The sequence below is a fragment of the Prinia subflava genome, chromosome 15 (genome assembly GCF_021018805.1).
Source record: "Prinia subflava isolate CZ2003 ecotype Zambia chromosome 15, Cam_Psub_1.2, whole genome shotgun sequence".
Lineage (NCBI taxonomy): Eukaryota > Metazoa > Chordata > Aves > Passeriformes > Cisticolidae > Prinia > Prinia subflava.
Genome location: NC_086261.1, coordinates 14203537 through 14224030, shown reverse-complemented (window position 1 = coordinate 14224030; position 20494 = coordinate 14203537). Strand labels below are relative to the sequence as shown.

Genomic DNA, 20494 nt, shown 5'->3' with positions numbered 1-20494 from the left:
ATACAAATCCAGATATGTGTGGAATGAGCTCTGGGCTTTTGGGTTAAACCCTGGTATTGGAAAAGTTGCTCCATCTGTCTAGGCTTAGTTTTTACCTCTCTGAAATGAAGATGATGATAGTACTCCAAGTGAAAGATTTCTTTCCAATATGCATTTGGAAAGTGACCTTTACTCCCTTGTGAGTGGGCATATTCCTTGCCCAGCAGCAGGCAGATGTTGTAGTGCAAGCAGCCCAAGGAGCTGTGTGGGACAGGAAAAAGCAGTTTGGAACTTTACCAGTCCCTCCTGCACAGACCACTATGAACAGAGGTTTTCTTGAAAAAGGAGACTATTAGGTAACACGCTGAACTGGAATACAGCCTGTGCTAGACATACTGGGATAACTCTATCCCATTTGTACTGTCTTCCCCCCCCTCATCTAAGGGAAAGAGCATTCTTTTTGAAAAATATTGTGAGATCTCAAAGGGAAAGGTGTGGGAAGATATTGTCTTGTGGTGTTTGCTGGAAAAAAATTGAATGCAAGAACAAATGGAATGAGAGGAAATGTGAAAACAGTGGGAAGAGAAAAACTGCTTTTAGCCTTACAGAGTAGTCATTGATTAATGAAAGCACAAGGATAATTCCTCATTGTACAGCTTTCAGAAAACAGCTAGAATATTCACTTTGAGTTAAAGACTGGAAAAATGTTAATGAACTGACAGAAGCCAAAGAAAAGTCAGTTTAAAAAAAATTGGTTAGAGGACTAGACAAATAGCTGTTAGGAAAAGAGAGGGAAAAGTAGTGAAATGGTGGAATGAAACCATGAGCAAGGAAGAAACATAGCTGTCAGAAATGAAAAGGAAGAAAAACCCAGAGAAAAATCAAAATTGCTTTTGTAGCTCAAGCTCAGAAAGAGGAATTCTGGGACAAGAACAGAGTTGTAAGTTTGGGGTTTTTGCAAAAATTTTGTTTTGAAAATCTGTTTTTTAGTTTTTATCTCATTTATTCTGAGGAATGATCTAGATGATGTGGAAAAAAGAAATTCTTTCTAAAAATGCTAAATAATGCATTTGAATGTGCTGTACAGACAAAAGGTTTTACAGTATCTTTCAGGCCTTCACGCTTCAATTACCTGAGTACCGTGAGTAATCATGGTCTTGGAATGTTGCTAATTTTGAAAACAGCTCTTATCTGTTTTTATTCATTTGTATTCTGCAAAGAAAAACTAAATCACAATTATAAAATAAATTATAAAATTATTAAAAAATGCTTTTCCTAGGTTTAATATTTGTTAATGCCTTTTATAAAATTATTGTATATTCTGACTTACAAAATAAAATTCTTGATGAAAGAAATGATGCATAGGATCCTGCATGGAACAGTTGTGGTTAAGAATAATAATATTTTGCATTTGTGCAAAACGATTAGAGCAATTTGAAAGCAGGCCTGTACCAGTAGTTAGATGTGTAACTTATTTCAGAGAGAAATAATAAGGAAGGGGACTTACTCAAGGTCAGATGGCCTCAATGAAAAAACAAAAGCCCTCTAAATAAAGGCTTTTTTTCTTGTTATGAAAAAGGGGACTGCATCACTGCTGAGCTTATGTATTGCATAAGCTTTAGTCTTTCTTTCCTAAATTTTTCACCTGTCTTGGATTCCATTGAAGAAATCAGAACAGTGCTTGCTCAAAACAGCTCAAGCGTTGCTTTGCTACTGAGCCCAGTTTGATATTATGCAAGTCTGTGAATATTAACTGGTGCGACCCTGTGGGTGCTCCCTTTGGGAGGGCTCTGAGGTTGCTGGGGATGGGCACACAGCTCTTGTGTGCTGTATTTGATAGAGCTGGGGTCCATCCCCCTGTGTCCTGCCAAACGCAACTGGTCCGTTTGCTCCTGTTGCTCCACGGCCATGGAAGCTGGATAACCTCTCCACCCAAAATGCAAAGGGTTAGGAAGTCTCCAGTAGTAAGCACAAAGGAATTGCTGGAGCTCTGTGCTGCCTTTTTGCCATGTTTCCATTCAGAGGAAGTCTTACTCACTGAGTAGGAAAGACTGCAGAGTGTGGCAGGGGAAAGCAATTGTGACGGGCACTTTACCTGACTGTATTGCTAAAAGCATGGGCAGTGCAGACACACTACAGGGTTGTGCAACAGGGGTTTTTAAAGGACTGCACAGCACCAAAATTCACTCATGAGGCTCCAAAGGAATTGTGAACAACCTGTAAGAATGCAGCTGGGAATGGCAATCCTGTGAATGGTACTTTGACCACTGGTCATTCTCTTTTGTTGTTTAGTTCTTTCCAGTGTCTTTATGCATATAGGTGTTCTTGTGACACAGTATTTAAGCTGCACTGTGCCTGTGCACTGGGTGTTACCATATTGAGCTAATGAGAGTTACTTGTTCTCTCGAAGTCCTAGTAACCTGCTTGCCACATATGCTCAAAACATTTCATACCCATGCATAGATTAGTTTGAAATTAGTCTTGTGTATGAATTCAGTTGTTACTTAGTTGTTCACATGTAATCCTTTTAATTTCGCCAGTATGTTATCATCTATTGTCTTCCAGTGCAAATCCCTCGTTTCCCATGTGTTTTCCCCACTTGTTCTTTGGAATGTTTTCTGTCTTGGCTTGCCCAAGGGCATTTCTGAGGTGTGGAACCTTGATACAAAGCTAGGCTGAGCGAAACAGTTCGAAAAAGTTACTGGCTAGCTAAAGAAAGGGAGAGATGGCCATGGATTGAACTAGATCTTAAATCGGAGGTTACTTCAGACCAGTTCCTACTCCGCATTTCACAGTTGAGTCCAGCAGTAGAAGAAGTGACACAACTACCTGCAACCCTGAGCTCTGAAACTGCTGTGTGGCACTGATGATTTGTACTGGGGTAAGAGCCAGCTGGCCATGTGGATGTGGCTTTAGATTGCTTTCTAATAAATAACAGTATGGCTCAGCTTGGTGTGAACAGGAAGTGCCAGGCAGAGGAACTATCACTCCAGAACATGAGTCAAAAGATGAAATTAAGGACTGACACTGATGCATATATTTCAGTGCCTTCACATTTGGCATCCCTGCACAGGCAAATGATCTAATAACAGTTCCCCTCACATACCTTGGATCTACAGGAAAAGAGCCAGTGTTGTCATGAGTCACTACAGAAGACATAGGTGAATAGTAATTTAAGCCTAGCTAAAATAATTTTTCCATGCACTTCATAGATTAATATAGGTTTGCTTTAGTGCTTGCAAACCTCTGTCCACACCTCTTCAATGACTGCCACAAGCTCTTTTCCTCATCTTTTAATTGGCAAACTCACCTCTCTTCTGCTTCATGTAAATTGTGAGCCATGAGAAGAGCCTTGCCTTTGAAGGAGCTCTCACAGAGATGATCGCTTTGAGACTGTTTTTATTGGGGTAGGTCCACAATACAACACTTCTCATATTTCTAAACACTAAGAATGTAACTTCTTTGGGCAAATCTAGGTTCTGTTCTGGTTAAGTAACTGCCCAGGCAGATCACTGTGATTTTAATTACTCTTGGGGTGATAAAGCTATACACACAGAGAGACCTAAATGCAAGAGAGGATCACAAGTAATAATTTGATGTCTTCTGTCTAATCATGATTTGTTCAGTACCAGTTGTTCTTATTTGGGATCTTTATTTTTTTCTGTTTTTTCATTTTATTTATTAACTGGTGGCACAGAAACATTCAAAGTCCTTTGTTCTAATTGTTGGCCCATTTCTGTATAAATTTTTTTCTGAGTCACATCCCAAACCATACAGACTTCTTTCATTGCCATGGCAACAGCAAGGCATGCCAATGTTAGCAAAGTCTGCTGGAAAACGAGGAGTCAGTAAAATCAAAACAGTTAATTGAGGTATTTCAAATATAAATTCCCATTTTCTGAAATTATCCAAAATTATCCTGCATTGTGGAAAAGTATTTAAGAATAAGCCCTAGATAAACAGAATAGCCTCATGCTGGATGTTGGGCTTGTCCTAGGCACTGTGTTATAAAAAAAGATTTTACAAAAATAGTGAGACTGGAATTGGTCATAGCCCTGGTGAAATGTTTGGATCAAAAGAGGATGAGGAGTTAAATGTGGTTACTAAAAAAGTAAAGGATAATTACTAATAGTTTCAGAAAAACGTTTGATGTTAAATTGTGCATTGTTCTGTCATTATCATGCCTTTCTCTTCATTGTTTAAGATTAAAAGTACATTTGATGGGATTATGTAACAGTACAATTTAAACTAATAAATAATGCAGTAACTCATGCAAAGTGATAGGGAATCACTGATGTAAAACAGGTCTTGTAGAGCGAAATGCTGGAAGAAACCTGCCTTAGTCCAAGTGAAGCTGGGAAGGAGGAAAACTGTAGGTGGGACTTGAGAGGTCTGCAGTCATCGTGAAGGATTATTTCTGTTTTAAAGAAGAGGTGAGAGCACAGAGGTAAGAGGTACTATCTACAGCCTCCTTTCCCTTGAAACCTCCATGATCATATGGGCTTTCTCTTGGCCTCCCTCTATGCTTTGAAGCTAAGATGGAAACTATTTCGGAAATCGAAATGGAGGATGAATGTCCTGCAGTCAGGGACATTATGGGCTGAACTCTTGAGATTTGTAGTTTTGAATACTCCTGCTTATGCTTGCTGTGAAGGAGGGGGAGAGGATGAATGATGTTACCCACTGAAGAGCTGTGATTCAGGTATTCCTGGCCTATGTCGAGGAAACTTGTCCCATAAAACTCTTCTCAACTTTTTTTTTGTTACTTTCACTCTGTTAATATATAGCTGCAGGTGGCTGGAGGGCTCGTCTTTCCTCTGGTATGTCCTCAGGGTACCCAAATGAGTTTCAAGAGCCTCTGCAATTTTCTAAGGATGCAAGTGCTGTTTTCGTTTAATGATAGTTGACTCTCAGATGAGGTGGCTGAATTGTGGTGATAGCCATTGGTAGTGTCAGAGCAAATGTAGACTTGTTCCCCCTTTTTAACCTTATTTTCAGACCTACCAGGGCTACTAGTAGGCTAGAATGCTGTTTGCTTTGTTTGGGTTCTCAGTAATCCTGACAATACTTGTCTGCTTAGTACAGGGTGATGGAATAGACCTCCTCATCCTGCATCACTTGGCACGCTGGGTTTTATTCCAGTTCAGAAGCTCCTGAGCCCATCTGGCTGTAGATGCAGACAGTAGTTCAGGCATTGGGGGTCCAGCTCTGAAGGAGAAACTGTGGAAGCCACTTGACTTATCAAAGATTGTAGTTAATATCAAATATTAACAGTTGCTATCTAATAAACAAGCTTCATGTAAGAATTCACAAAGATGAATAGCAATGGTCCTCTAGTGTAACTTAAATTCTGACATCAGTGAGCGTCTGGACCCTGCACCTGCATCCAGGCAAGTGGCACAGGGAGAGCCCTTGACTCTCAGTACTGCAGAGTGATTGATGGGCTGGGTCAAGACTTGACAAACAAAAGAGAACACCTTGCAGTTTTGTCAACTTAATATTTAAAAGTATACAACTTTAAAAGCATTAGACATTTGCAAACCTAAGAAATTCCTTGAGACATGTAGAATGTTTGGCTGCAGGTGGAACCTGTAAGCCATAAAAGCTGCAGTTAATGATAAGGTTTTGTCTTCATGTGTGTGGGCGGGGGGCATGTGAGCATGGAGAAGAGCACACACTGCTGAGTGTGTCTGTTTTTTCTGCTCTCTCTTCTGTGGCATGCTAGATCTGCTGGACATGTCTGCATTAAATGTGTTTTCATATATATTCTGATTTTTTAAAAGTTTCTTTCTTACACAGCATCCTTTAGCTGACATATTTGAAATACGGAATGCTTTAAAATGTTTTTATGATTTTACCCCATTTTTGGTTGTATTTGTTAGCACAGGTGGTCTCATCAACAAAGAAGCTGCTCGTTCACAGCAGAGTTTGACTATGACTTTAGACCAAAGATTAGCTGGTACAGTTAGAGGTACAAAACTAAAATCTTACAATTTATTGAACAAAAATAGGTGATCTTGACCATCATCCTATGGGTTGATATTACATGGGTAAATTGCTAACAGAGACTTTTTTCTTAGTCTGTGATTTTCAGCTTGGTTGGGTCAGACTTTTCAAAGCAAGGCATTGGGTTTTATTCTGATGCACAATACTGTGCATCCCTGAGGCATTTTAAGGGGCAGAATGAAAAGTGCTTCATACCTGGGATGTGTCTCCAAAGTGGCCAGTGCCGTTTAGTCCAATTTTGGCTGGAACTTATGTCATAAAATGCAACAGTCCGTCCAGGGAGCTGAGGTCTACCCTTAGAGACCTCCCCTAACACTTCATAACTCAGAATAAAGCATTAAGGCTTCTGAGGAGAGATCCAGGAGACAGGGGCTGTAGGATAAGGACATGAGGATGGGATCTCTGGTCCACTGGTACCATGCCTGAGCCAGCCATCAGCCCATGCCTTGGGAAGGAAAGGCAGGAGCAAGCAGAGAGTAGTGTCCCCAAATACTGTAGGACTTTCTGTGGGCTGGGACATTTTTCAATCAGAGGAGATGTCTCTGGTAAACTGATTCTTTTTTTCTTTCATGTATTTTTCCAGTCTCTTCTTGAGTCCAGGTAAACTTCTACTATATTTTGTCCTACATCAAGGTGTTCTACAACTTATTACATGTGAATGTGAATGTGTCATATGTGAATGAAGAAATACTAATTATTTTCCTTGTTCTGAATTTTTTATCTTCTAGTTCCTCTTGTTATGTTCCAGTTCTTCCACTGGAAGAGTGTAAACAATCATTTCCTGTTCCCCTATTTCACATCACCAATCTTTGTAAGCCTCCATTGTATTCCTACCTTAGGCTGATGTACTGAAACATAAGCAGTCCCTTCTTGCACAGTTTTCCTCTTGCTTCTTGTCAGTTTTCCCACTTACTTAGTCTATGAATGTCTACCGATTCAGTCATGGCATCCCTAATATTGTATGGACTTTATCAATTAATGTGGGTATAACTGAGATTTCTCACTGTGTTGTTTTTTGCCACTGGGTCTTCACTGAGCTTGATGTGCCATTGTTGCTGCCGCTATCTAAGCCCGTGACAGTGTTCACTGTATCCTTTATCCTTCTTTAGACTTGGAATTTCATTCCTCAGTGACAGTTTTACTATTTGTTGTTATGTTGTCTTGTTTAAGCAAACGCTTTAATATACTCCTGGTTGTCCACTGATGTGATTCGTTCTGCCTTTCCTGCACTTTTTTGTCCCTGCATGCAGCATCCCTTTCTCTTCTTTTCACTAACTGTCCAATTCCATCAGGACCCCCATCTAAATTAGGTGCTTCTTTTCCCTGACCTGTTTTTCTGGTCGTTTTTATGCAAAAGCATTTGTCTGCTCGTCCTGGCGCTCGCAGAATCCCAGCGACCCCGAGCCTTTGGGCGCCGTCTCCGTTCGCAGTGCCGGGACGAGCCGTGCCCGCCTCAGGCAGCGCCGCCGCGCCCTCAGCGCCGAGCCGCGCGTGCCCGCGCACCAGAGGCGGTGGCGGGCGGAGGCGGGGAGCGGCCGGCGCTCTCGCGAGAGCCGCGCGGTAGCCCCGCGAGATCGGCGGCTGCCCGCCCGCGTCATGTTTTCCCTGTGACAATCCGGGCCGGGAGGACGCGGCTCCCGGCGGGATCTCCGCGCTCCGCTCCCCGCGCCCCGCCGGCCCCGCGGGGCTCCTGGGCCGAGCGCCGCCGCCTGCCCCCGCCGCTGCCTGGTGAGCGCGCGGCCGCGTGGGGCTGAGCAGTGCGGGCAGGGGCGGAAGGCCTGGGCGAGCTCAGGGCCGCAGGGCTCTCCCCGCTCTCTCCCCACCCTCTCGCCGCCCGACAACACCGCGGAGCAGCAGCTGCGGCCGCGGGCGGCCGAGAGCGGGAGAAGGTGCAGGCGGCCGTGAGGAAAAGGGGAGGCAGGTGGGGCCGGTCAGGTGTCACTGCCCTGTTGCTGAGGGTGGGGGAAGGACAGGAGTCCTCCGGCAGCGCTTCTCCCTTCGTGGGGGTTTTTTGTGCCTCTTCAAAGCGGTATAAACTGTACGAATTCTGCATTGTGCTTCGGCTGAGATCCTCGGAGCCTGTGCTTTTCTCCCATGAACCTCATGAATGCGGTTGTAGTGTGGCCGCACATTTTCCTTTAAGTGTTAAATGCATCTCTGGCGACGTGCATCCCAGGCAGACCCGCAGGTGTCACAAAATTTAGTCTGGAATTTGTCGTGTTTGCCTTCATCCACTGTGTGCGTGACTGTAGGTAGGTGTTCCTTATATCTCCAGACCTGTCATCTGAATTGCACCGTCTTCCCGTGACATATTTACTGGCTCTTGCTTACAATACTGAAACATTATATGTGTACTTTACTTAGAGATGATTTATTTTGTATTTCAAAGTGAAGCTCTAGCAGGTGTTTTGTTGCTGTGTTTCGGGTTTGTTTTTATTTAACTGCATACAGTTAATTTCATTCAGATGTTGCTGTACACAAGCTGCTTTGCATGTTTCTTTAAAGGGCAGAATTTATCTGTTATGCCCTCTCCCTTTCCCTGTGTATATAAAAGAGGTTTAGTGCAGTTGGAACATTTTCTTTGGTGTTGTCACGTATCTAAGTTGATTGTTTCTCCATGAATGGTGTAATTTGCTGTTGCTGGAACCATATGCTCTATACACATGTATACATATCCTATATGTATCTGTATGTGTACACGTGTATATTGTCTCATGAGGTTGATCAGATTTGTAGTTTAACGGAGTGTTCTATACTGGTGTTTCATAATAAAACCTCAGAGCTCTAAGTTTACAGGTACTGAATTTAATGCTCCTTGTTGGCGATCCATATATACCACATCTACTCCATTGGCATGTGGGACTGCAGAGGACTTGGATCTCAGGGTTAAGTCTGACATAGTTTTGGGGAAAAATATAATAGGTATTTAATCTGAAAAGGTAGACTGTGTACCTGGTCAGTCTGCTACTGCTTCCCCATTCTGAGAGGAATCTGTTTTTTGCACGAAAGATTAGAAGCTGTACAATGTTGTGTTACAGAAGGGCATTGCCAGTCTCCTGTATCCTTGCGACCTATAAGGAATTTGTTAGGTGGCGTTATCACAGTGGTTGTGTTTTAAAATGAAACATCTTAAAGCTTTTTGTCTCTGAGTGCAAACCTGTACTAAGGTTTCCCTCTCTGCTCCTGTGTTCTTATTTAAATACGTAATGTATGTTTTGTTCTTTGAACATTAAGACTAAATGTGTTTTTGTGGTTGGAAGTGTATAAGTTGAAGGGGAAGTGGGAGTGTTGAAGTTTTTTTTTGAAACTGTGTAAAGGAGGTGTTTATCTAATTGTTAATTAAGTGTAGGGATGTAAAGTCTTTGACTTATTTTTGCCAAGAGAGTGTTTGGCATAGTAAGAATTTAACACAGCATTATTTTTCAATTCACGGATTAAATGAATAAAATAGTTTGCCAGTGAAAACTTGTTGTTCTGCCGTTTCAGAACTGAATTAAATGGATAGTAGTTGATCAGGAAACAGTTTAAGTGACTTGACTAAAGATCTTGGTTGGTTTTGCCTTTAATTTACCAATCTGAGGTAGCCATAATCTTTATTTTTCAAAGAAAACAGTACAAGAGTGCTCTGCGTATTTTAAATTATCGGTAATGACTGGAGTAAGACCATTCTAAAGATGAGGAAAGCTACATGTGAAATTAGCAACAATATTTGTGTTTGAGTAGTAAAATTATGTATGTTTAAGTACTTTTATTTAAGACATTAAGACACACGTAGTAGTCCAATCTTTTTTTTGTTTTTAATGTAATTATTCTTGTAATACTCATAGGGTAGAGATGCACTTATCTCCATTTTAAAGATAAGTAATGGAGACAGAAATTACATGTATTTCAGGTAGGCTTGGTGGAGCAGGCATTTGATTTCTGCTCACAGATTGTTGGGGAGTCATTAGCTTTTCAATACAACAGCGTTAGATCCTGTACAGATACTTAAGCTTCCTCTGTTCATGTAACTCGAGATCTCGATTTTTATCTTGCACTGGTGTGTTCTAGTTAAAAGTAGGATGCAATACTCTGGTTGTTTTGGCTTCCTGCTGTCAAAGTGTGGTAGTGAATGGTGAGTACTGTGCTGATTGTGTTTCCCTGTTGATTGGCTCTCAGAAGTACTCAAACTCTGAAATTGCTGCCAGGTTTTCTTTTTGTCTGTCTCCCTTGTAGTGACTGACAGTCAAGTGGAACATTCAAATCTAATAGGTGTTAGCTCTTTAAAAACATCTGAAGTAGCCCTCAGAAATCGAAGCTCTGCTGTCACAGGGCTGCTTGAAATAACTGCCAATATGCTGCAGCTGCCTCCTGTGCATTAAAGTAATTCAGAGTAACCCTTGTAAATTCTTACTTAAAAAAAAAAAGAAAATAAAATCCACCTGGTGCCCAGTGGCTTTAGGATTTGCCCATCAACAGCAAGTGTAACTGTGACCTTGGAATTTGCCCTGGCCTGGACTGTCTGTTGTGACTGACCTGATGTCACCAAGCTAGTTGGGAGGATGTTCAGGTGGTCAAGCAATCATCTTCTCTGCTGGGAGCAGGAATTAATTTGCTGCTTAAAGAAGAGCCTGCAGTTTGAGTCCTCCTTACTAGTAATAATTTTTTCATGTCAGGACTAGATAATACTGAAATTTCATCCTCAAAGCATTTCCTTACAGATGCATGAATTTACACAACGGAAGTTTCTTTTTCAATTAAGTTATAACAGGAGTGCTCCGAGTCAAGAAGAGCAAATATTAACAGGAAGTGTTAACACAAAGGGGCATCCACAACTTAGCTGGGTAACCTGCTTCAGTGTCTCACCACCCTCATTGAGACATTTCTTCTTTATATCCAATCTAAACCTACCCATATTCAGTTTAAAACCATTTCCTGTTGTCCTGTCACCACAGGCCCTGATAACAGGTATCTCTCCATTGCTCTTATACGTCACCTTTATGTCTGTCTGTCTGTCTTGTCTATTTATCTATAGGCTGTAGTCCACCTTTCTGCTTTACCTTACAGCTAACTTGAAAGTTGAATGTGTTTGAATTTGGATTGTCTGTACATGTTGCACTCTTCTGTCTGTTGCTGAGTTTCTCAATTTCAAGTCATGATTTCTAGTAAATACATCTTCAAGATTTTTGTAGTTTTTGCAATAAAATGTGTTTTTCTGTGTGTTGTGGTGGTTGAAAATACTGTAACTACACAGTAGAAGTATAAGTGATTGTACCTTTTGGGGAGAGCAGTCGTGCTAAAACCTCACCAGAGTTTACGTCCCTTTTCCTTTGCTAGATCAGGCACTTTTCTTTGCTCAGATTGTTGGGATGTTTTTGAAGCATGGGGATTTCTGCTTCTCAGCTCCTCTTCGTGAGCTGCTTTTGATGATTGTGTATGTGGAGTGTCTTGCATTCTCATTCTTTTGTTTCAGTAACCTTAAAGCATCTGAAGAAGTAATGGATTAAATTGATTTTTCTATATTTATCTGCTGAACAATAATGATAACTTTTATTTCTTGTCTGCTTGGGTAGATTCTGTACAGCCCCCAGGGCTATACATTGACAAACCATGTTTAGGTTTTTGTATCACTTTCTTTTTAAACCCTAATGGCAAAAGAGCAAATAGCTTTAATTTCCTATTAACTTAAAAATAACTTTGTCTTCCTTTACTCTGTCTGCAAAAAGGTTCTTGGAGTGACCAGTTGTGACCAGCTGAAAGCATAGGGTTTTATTGGTTTCAATACTATACCTGATAATGAGAAAATAAATAATCTCACAGGAACCTAAAATCATGTAGGAAGACTAAAACTGGAAAAATATCAAGTAGAACCTTACCATAGCTTACTTAACAAATACAAGGTTAGGTGGAATTCAACATTTGGAAAGTAAAGTTGATGGTTGTTTGCATAATTAATCTTATTCTGAATGATGGTGTCATTCATTTGGTTTCCATATACTTACTGAGCAGGAGGCTAATACAGGGAGGAAAGATAGTAGCCATTGTGCTCAGTGGAGACAGATGTTCACATGAATTAATGCTGGTGTGTATTTCACTGTAATGTTTCAGGAGTGAAGAACAATCTGCTGTAGCTGCTGTTCTTGCTTGCTTTTTCTGAGTTAGTTCCTTTTGTTCCTTGCTTCCCATTCCAGATTTGTACGAGATCACAACTCATTTTTTCTGCACTGTTTCACAGTCCATCTCCTGTTACTATCACTTCTGCCTCTTTATCTTTTTGCCACTTCTAGTGACACTTTTTGTCTCTGCTTTCAATTTTTTGTGACTTTGCAGTAATTTCTCTGCAGTGTCAGTGTTTCCTTTTGTTATTCCCCATGACTGTTTTGGATGGATTCCATTCACCTTGCATCTGTCATGGCAGTGTGTCTAGACTACATGGACAGGCCAAAAAGAACATTTGAAGATTCCTATCTTGCATAGTGACCTACAGTGCTTTTTGGCACTAGTGGAATATTGAACAGATAGCTTTTCTAGGCAACATTATGTCCTGTTGGTTTCAACTGTTCATAGCATCCCCTGGCCATGAGCAATATGAAATGTCTAGTAGGTTTTTCATTTCTGTGTATTTCATATTTTTGACGTGTGGCAAGGCAGGATTTTAATTAGTTTTATATATTCTTGGTTTCTAAATCACCTTTCAAGTAAAAGGCTGTAAATGCTGTTTGGAGCTCTGATACCTGCTGCTAAATCCTGTATATACAATCCCTTATTTATAAAAAAAAAGGAAAACGAATCAGTTTGGTTTAGTTGTACTTTCAGATTGTCAAATTCTAATAAGTATTGCAAAAATTGCTGCATTCTGTCAGCTGGCAGCATGTGATGCAAGATTCTTAATGGGACTTCGTGGCTTCTTTGTAAGAAGTATGAAAGACTGGAATGATAAAAACTTAAGGTAATCTGTTGTTTTATGGAACGTCAGGAATTGTTAGGAGTGGAACATGGCAAAACCTGAGAACAGGCCTTGTGTTGCACAAAATGACGGTATAGCCATATCTTGAATTCCACATTCAGCTGTGGCGTCCCACAGGTTAGGAATTTGACAGAACATTGAGATAATAATTTAGCAGGCTTGGATACAGACTTTGGTTTACTGGTAAGAATGTTACATGTATTTGAATTAACAAATAATTTAGAAGGATTCTAAATGCTTATGCTAAGAAACTAAAATGTTGCAACTTTGAAGAGATTCCACTTGTATAATGCAGCAGTAATACTGTCATCAGTGAGGCAGTAAATAGAAACATATTGCATTAGGTTTTCTGTCATATTTTAAGTGAATTTCCTTTTCCAGAGCTGTGATTGGCAATGAGCTCAGAACACATACTGTATCAAAATTTATCTGAAATAACATCCCAGAATAAAGTTCTTCAGTAGTCAGTGAAATAATTGAATTATATCCTTAATGAGCTTGTAGAATTACCTGATTATTCTGACTGTGAAATCTTCCCTGAGTTTTGTGTGAGCCACAAAATGCTTGATTTTTCTGGCCCATCACAGAAGCTAATTTCTCACTGTTGCAAATGAAGCTCTAACTACTTGTAGCAGCATCAAGAGCTGTAGTGCGATCTGGCTGCCATCTGTTTAAATATTAAATTTTCTAATCCTTTTGAGAAGCCACCCAGGTGACATCATGCTGAAGGGACCTTGAGCACAGGAGGTAACCCAGGAGCCCCTCATGCTGAAAATAATAAATGGAACTGTTGCAGACTCCAGGAAGTTCATTGTCAATGAACACACAGTGAAGAGCTCTGTATATGTGTGTGGTACAACATTGCAGGCAGGCAGTGAGTAGAATTCAGTTTCACAACCTCGTATTTAATTTTTGTGTTTCCTGCCTGTGAGTTGACTGTACGGACGGATTTCTTGTTTTACAAGCTTTTGTAATTAGGTTCCCATAAAGTAAATGTAGTCAGCATCTTACAAAGGTTGCTGAAATTGCTGATTGTAGAGAGGGAAAGGGTAAGTGCTTGTGAGCTTTATTTTTCCTCTGAGAAAACTTTTGATTTTTAGGAGGTACAATATTTATAGCTTTATAAGTACAGTTTTTCAAGAGCTTTGCAGAAAATAAAGCTTTCAGTTACTTTTGTAGGAGTTCCAACAGCCTGAGCACTTGGCTTCTGTCAGAATAATTGTTTTTGTGTCTGCTTGATTTCTGCTGTAGTCAGGCTGTGTTAAATAAAAACATGGTTGTAGCTTTGTTAGTAGTGCGTAGCTTTGATAAATTCCATCCTTGTTATATCTTCAGTGTATGTGCTAGTGTCACTGATTTAAGAAAATGGGTTTTCTTCATACTGATTTAAGATACTGTATATAATTTTAGACATTTTATATGTTTGAAAATCTCAGTGGACTGTGAGAACTTCTGCCCAGCTTAAAGACTAGGTTAAAATACATTCCCCTTGTTTGCTGTATTCATTTGACAACACTTTATGTAAGATCAGTTTTGCTTTTTATCCCTGTATTACAATGTTTACTTCTTTGGGCCTTGTACAGGGAGGAAAGCACAAAGCTGTAAAGTAACAATTAAGCAGGAAGATTCAAGTTTGTACAAGCAATGGAAAATCATTGTGCTTGAAGATTTACCTGCATTTCTGAGCTGATTGTTCAGATTTTCCTTTTCACAGCCTGAGCAGCAGTTACACCTTCCACTTTATCTATGGACTTCCATTATTCTTGCTGGAATACCAGTGATTACCTGCATTTGGCATTGAGGTAGAGCCACTGTGTTGGGGATGATGATGTCTTGGGGAAAAGAGAAAAAAAGGCCATAAAATCAGCTTCTCCCTTTCCCATGTATTGGTGGTTTCTGTCTGTTGATAAGTTGAGTATGTGTGCTAAGGACTAAAAAAACAAAACTTGTTTTGTGGGGAAATTGTGCTGTTATGCTCTCTACTTAAAACAACAAGATAATAATCCTGTCTTCTACTTTTTAATGATCTTTTCTACAACTTTCTTTAAAACAAGACAGAACCCCCTCAATTTTTTCTTGTCGTGACTCTCCTACGGTATCCCTTCCTGCAGGAATTTTGTGTTACCTCTCTGGAATTGCCTAGAGCTGTTTCTGATCTTCCTGATCTCCTCAAAATGATCTCCTCAAAAGGAGCTACAGAGTGTGATGTAGCCACACTGTACAGCTTCTGTCTGATCTCCACCTTTCTTTATAAACTGTTCCAGCAGTCTTTCTCTTAGATGGACACACAGCAACGTCTGAGGAGCTTTTTTAAATTCTAAGCATTTTCTAAATCTAAACCCTAGAAGGGAACTTCCTGTTTACTTATATTAGGATAAATTTGTTGGCTACATGGAGGTGGTTCTTGGGTGACAAATTCAGGTATCTCCCATAATTTCTGAGCTGGCATGGAAAGGGAAGACTGTGGAAATTCCTTTGGGAAGTGTGTGTACTCTATCCAAGACCTGTCTTTTGTTCTGGACTCAGAAACAGGATCTTCATAACCTCACAGACTTTAACCTTCAACCCCATGCCAAAGTCCTTTGTAAATTATTCTCATTTCCCCCTGTGCCCTTGGAATATAGGAGTATTTGGGGCAGTTTCCAAAGTCCTCATTCCTTTGACTGTGTTGAAGTTGAGAACTTGCCTTACTAACTTCTTTAGGAATGATTTTTTCCTCCTTCGTGAGTTCTTATTCTTGCATTTGAAGGTGATCAAAGCTGTCCCACTTACCTCAAAGTGAGAAGACCTGAAAACTTCTTGGTTTCCTGAAGCTGTAGTAAAAATATGAAAAAAAAAAAAAAATCTTTTCTTAGAGGTTTGACAGTCTTCATGTCTGAGGCAACCAAGTCAATTTATGAGAAATCTTTAGTGTTTGCTTTGTTCCCTCTCTAGAAAAATCTCTTTCCATAGCTAATTTAGGAGATGGTAGTAAGTGGCTGTAAAATTTACTGTTACTTCTCTGTACCATTTTACCTTATGTATGTCACTTTTTATATAAATACAAAAAAAACATTGTACATAATTTTCTTGATAATTTCACTTCGATGTTAACTGAAATGCTTTGCAAGAATTATTCTCCTTTGAAAATAAATAATTGTGGCAGAAAAATTACTTGCGCTTCAGACGCATATACATGCAGCACACATCTTTTTAGTATCTAATATAAATACCAAAATATAAATATATACATGTGTATATGTATGTATGTATATATAAAAATATTGAAACATTTGTAGTGGAATACCTATTTTTTGTATCTCCTGGTCAGTTGTACATTAAGGTGTTAGTTGTCCATGCAGTCAGTGACTAGGTATTGTATATATGAAATAAGCAAGTTGGAATTAATGACAAGAGCAAATTGCATCTTTCTGTTTCTGTGATTAGATTGCTGTGGTGGCAGAGAGAAGGAAGGAACAGCATTCATAGTTTATCTCCTCATAATTTATTTCTGTTTCATGGAAATAACTTCTAAATGTAGTTAAATGCATCTCCAGTCTCTTATTTCATTCTTGTTTGAGATAAGGGGATCATTCTCTTTCCTTAGAAAAGTTGCAGTTTTTCTCAGTGAAAGAATTGGCTGTTCAGTGTATTTAATTAGTGATATAAACTTAATTTTAATATGCCAAATAGTCTGTTGTATTTCATAATGACTTGCAACAGGCCATTTACACTTTTAATACTCGTGATTTGTTAGTTATTGTAGGCAAGCTTCCACCACAAAAATTAATATTTTAAATGACCTGTAGTAATTAGCTGGTGGTTTCAGGCTGAATTGATTCCTATTTAAGGAAAAACCAAACTCTTTAATAACACAACATATTTTAAATTCTTTAAAATTATCTGCTAGGCCACTGAAGATTGCATGCTTTTCCTGAAATATGGCAACTTCCCTCTTTTTCCCTATTTTCACTCAAAAGGGAAGATCTTAAGTGTATCAGTTATTCTTAATGTTTACTCTGTCTGTGTTTATTTTTTCCTTTGGTGCAACAAACACTTCTAAGCCAAAACTGCTTAAAAATCATCATCTAACTAAACAGATGAAGAGAAATAAGTTGATAGAGGGTAATGAAATTTGTCATCAATTTGCTTTCTGAGTTCTTGGCTGTGTGGAAATGCATGCCCATCATTTAATTATTATGGTTTCACAATCATTAGCGCTGCTTGTAAGTTGATTTCTTTGAATTTGAAATGCATCCTATTATCTCCTGCCAGTGCTTACTAGTTATTGCAAGATGTGGAGACTTAATTCTGAGCTTAGAATTTGAGTGGTAGTTTGGCCATTTGGTGTGTTTGTTTACATGATGGGGAAAACCATGAACGGACCAGAAGAAGTACCTGGTTTTGACTTTTGAGCTTGAAAAGACGGAATCTGAAACCCAGGGGATGCACATTCAGTCTGCAGTGGAATTCAGCTTTGGAATTTATAGGTTCACCTATGGGTGCATTTAAAGAAATGGACTGATAAAAGGAAAAAGAATCGTTGTCTCTGCTGCAGGTGTTTCTTATGACATTAAAAGAGCTCTCTTAAAAATATTTTATTCCATAATTGAATTGTTCTACTCTCCTCTTAGCTCAAGCAAAAGCCTTCCCTGATTATATTCCTTGTGTTTTCACAGGTTTCATTTTAAAATTCTTTTCCTCAACTCCCTTTCATCTGATGTAAGAGAAACAAAGAGCAGTTGGTGTCCAGTGCAGTGATGGGTATCAGCAGCTCTCCCTGTGCTTGTGCACGTGTTCAGTAGAGGATTTGATAAACCTCAGCCTTTCCTTGAGTTCAGTTGCAGCACTGGCCATGGTTCTCAGGGTGAACAAGCTCTGAAGGCAGGCTTAGTTACCTTCACATGTCTTCCCTTGCAGCTGAAGTTGCTGCCACTGCTGTTTTAAAAAAAAAATTCTACATCTAGGATACATGGAACTCAGCTTTTAGGGTCTGATATCTACATTTTGTCTCCACTATTCCCTGAAGTGAGCTTTTGAAATAGGTGTTAAATTTGATAACACTGAGTCCTTGTTCAGCTATGAGTTTTAAGTCCCATTTTAGTTGACTTACCAATAGTCAACAGTAAAATATATGTGAACATTTACTCTCCCAAAATGGTGATTTCCTCAACAGGAACTGTGGTTCGAGAAGATATGCCAAATGAGTTATGTTTCACGTTCTCACAGTTTACTTTTTTTTTTCCCCCTGAGGAGTAGGAGGAGAAAGGGAGGAATAAGGGCAGGCGAGTTGGGCTTGCTTTTCTTTTTTCTTTTTTCTTTTTTCTTTTTTCTTTTTTCTTTTTTCTTTTTTCTTTTTTCTTTTTTCTTTTTTCTTTTTTCTTTTTTCTTTTTTCTTTTTTCTTTTTTCTTTTTTCTTTTTTCTTTTTTCTTTTTTCTTTTTTCTTTTTTCTTTTTTCTTTTTTCTTTTTTCTTTTTTCTTTTTTCTTTTTTCTTTTTTCTTTTTTCTTTTTTCTTTTTTCTTTTTTCTTTTTTCTTTTTTCTTTTTTCTTTTTTCTTTTTTCTTTTTTCTTTTTTCTTTTTTCTTTTTTCTTTTTTCTTTTTTCTTTTTTCTTTTTTCTTTTTTCTTTTTTCTTTTTTCTTTTTTTTTCTTTTTTTTTCTTTTTTTTCTTTTTTCTTTTTTCTTTTTTCTTTTTTCTTTTTTCTTTTTTTTTCTTTTTTCTTTTTTCTTTTTTCTTTTTTCTTTTTTCTTTTTTCTTTTTTCTTTTTTCTTTTTTCTTTTTTTTTCTTTTTTCTTTTTTCTTTTTTCTTTTTTCTTTTTTCTTTTTTCTTTTTTCTTTTTTCTTTTTTCTTTTTTCTTTTTTCTTTTTTCTTTTTTCTTTTTTCTTTTTTCTTTTTTCTTTTTTCTTTTTTCTTTTTTCTTTTTTCTTTTTTCTTTTTTCTTTTTTCTTTTTTCTTTTTTCTTTTTTCTTTTTTCTTTTTTCTTTTTTCTTTTTTCTTTTTTTTTCTTTTTTCTTTTTTCTTTTTTTTTTTTTTTTAATACAAATCTCAGAAACTTCTGGGCACTTTAAAGTGTTTTAAGTGTTCCAGTGTCAAAATAGTTTTATAAAGCTGTTGCTATACATTTAGACTGTTACACGTTCATGATGATGAAAGAAAAGTACTTTTCTCCACTTATTTCTGGCTTCTCCTTTTGTGCTTGGACATGTGGTCAGCATGTTCAGAAAGTGCATGGGGCTGCACGCTGCAGGACTGGCCCACCCTGCACACTTGGTACCTTCCACAGGTTCACCTGAGCCTGCAGTGGTCAGATGTAGTGAAACAGTAGTGAGTATTCACTTGAGTTTTCAAAGCCAAATGTATTTTCTTTTTGTCCACCCTAAAAAGAACTAAGATGTCTATGTCCGGGCTCTGGGACAATTATAATGCTCGTGTTTGGGGCAATGAGCTGGAAGAAATAAACTCTACCTATACACTTTGCTACCTTGTTTCTGCTTAACTTCAGTGATCTGTAATTGTTACATGCAGAGACAGAGATCTTTTTCATTTGTATTCAGAGAGCATTTCCAGGATTATTAGCAGTGTCTGGTTAAAGCGTTCCACCTGTCACATGAAACGGAATGTTATTTTCAAGGTGGAACAATGGATTTCTTCTGAAAGCTGCAGGAGAGTAGGGCACTGCTAAGATCTCAGCTTCAAGCTTCAATCTCTATTTTTAGATATGCATACTAGGGCAGCAGGGGAAAAATCCATCAGTTTTCAGGAAAAGCAGCAGTATTTGCACCTTTGGAGGTGCATGACCATGTTTTGAAGTTCCTGAAAGAGGAGTAGCTGGTAAAAGCATAAAGCCCATGAATGAATGTGTTCAGAGAGCTTCTTGATGGAGCTACATCCCCATGTTTTACCTCTTGAGAAGGCACAAACTTCACCGAAGACCAGAGTTGGGATGTTTTTCATTGAGTGGCCTTACAGTTTCTATTAGGCTCAAATGGTAGTTGGCAAATCCTTTCTGACAAATGAGACACTGTTGCCCTTTCTTAGTAAACAGGGTCCTGGGTGTACCTGTCTGTGCCACTTGGAGGCTGAGCTGCCGGGGAGTTTTGTGGTGTGAGTAGATAGGTGTGTCTTGTATGAAATGCAAGGAATGCTCCTGGCTCTGAATGGTACCAACAGCTGTGGCTCCAGTTTCTGTGGGATAGACCTGGGTAAGGGGCTGAGACAGATGTTACTTGGGTCGGGCTCTCTGGGGCTCACATAAAGCTTTTTATGAAGGTATTAATCTAGTGCAGGGAAAATTTGGCTGAAATAAAAGCAGGTGTTTAATAGAACACAGTATGCTTTTTTGGCAGATGTACTGGCAGACTAACTGTAGTAGTTTATATTTTTAATTTACATTTTCTAAGTGTGAAATGTCAGGACAAAACGAGGACCAAGTTGCACTGCCTGTTACCTGTTGCCCTGCAAGCATGGCGTGGCAGCAGCACCGACTTTCACTACATGGCAGAGACTCCCTCCACCCCCAGGAGTTTAGTCTGAAATTAGATCAAATAGGGCTCACACTACCAAAGGATACAAAACTCCCCT

At 39.0% G+C, this 20494-nt stretch overlaps 1 protein-coding gene across 2 annotated transcripts in view; it reads left to right on the top strand.

The window, feature by feature from the left end:
• HERC1 (HECT and RLD domain containing E3 ubiquitin protein ligase family member 1) overlaps window positions 1–20494 on the top strand; it is a 109552-nt gene that overhangs the window by 17168 nt on the left and 71890 nt on the right. The window contains exon 1 of one of the 2 annotated variants that reach the window (XM_063412164.1): window positions 7584–7713. The exons of the other annotated variant lie outside the window; for it this stretch is intronic. The gene's annotated coding sequence lies outside the window, so the exon portion shown is untranslated. Of the gene's footprint in view, window positions 1–7583; window positions 7714–20494 lie in introns of those variants that run through there. 2 annotated transcript variants of the gene reach the window in all.